This window comes from Cynoglossus semilaevis, chromosome 12 (genome assembly GCF_000523025.1).
Source record: "Cynoglossus semilaevis isolate Cse_v1.0 chromosome 12, Cse_v1.0, whole genome shotgun sequence".
In the NCBI taxonomy this organism is placed as follows: Eukaryota; Metazoa; Chordata; class Actinopteri; order Pleuronectiformes; family Cynoglossidae; genus Cynoglossus; species Cynoglossus semilaevis.
This window is the reverse complement of record NC_024318.1, coordinates 17,325,305-17,325,911: the sequence shown is the minus strand read 5'-3', so window position 1 is coordinate 17,325,911 and position 607 is coordinate 17,325,305.

The following is a 607-nucleotide window of genomic DNA, read 5'->3' as shown; positions in this document are numbered from 1 at the left end:
GACGTGTGCGCAATTTGTCCGCAAGTGCAGCAGCTGTCATTGCTGTGGGACCACCAACACATTTTCACGGTCACATGGTCTCATCTTAAAACCAGGTGAAACAAAAAGCTTAGTGTTTCATTATTAACACACAACTTCTTTACCCCCATGCAAAGGGGGGGGGGGGGGGGGGGGGGTGTCTTTTTTGTAAACTGAATATACTGAAAATATTTGCATTAAGACTTGTCTAAATGGTTTTTCATTTTTGAAACATGTATTTGGAAAATCTCTCTCTATTATGATTATCAGTGTTTATTATTAAAGGATCAAGATCAAAGGTTTGGTTCAGGGGCCGCATACAACCTAATTAGATGTCAAGTGCCGGACCGATAGAAATTATAACAATTATTTACCTATAGATATAATGATAACGATAATGTTTTTCCCCCTTTGTTTTCATGCAAAGAAGTACAAATATATATATATATATAGATGCATAGAGAAAGAAAAAAGCAAGTTCGATGGAGCGTTAGTGTGATGTTAAAGTCATGCATAAAGGCTAAAACGCTAAAATGGTTTTAGACTTTTCTATGGGATTAAGTGGGGGAAAAGCTGGTATTGTAGGGAA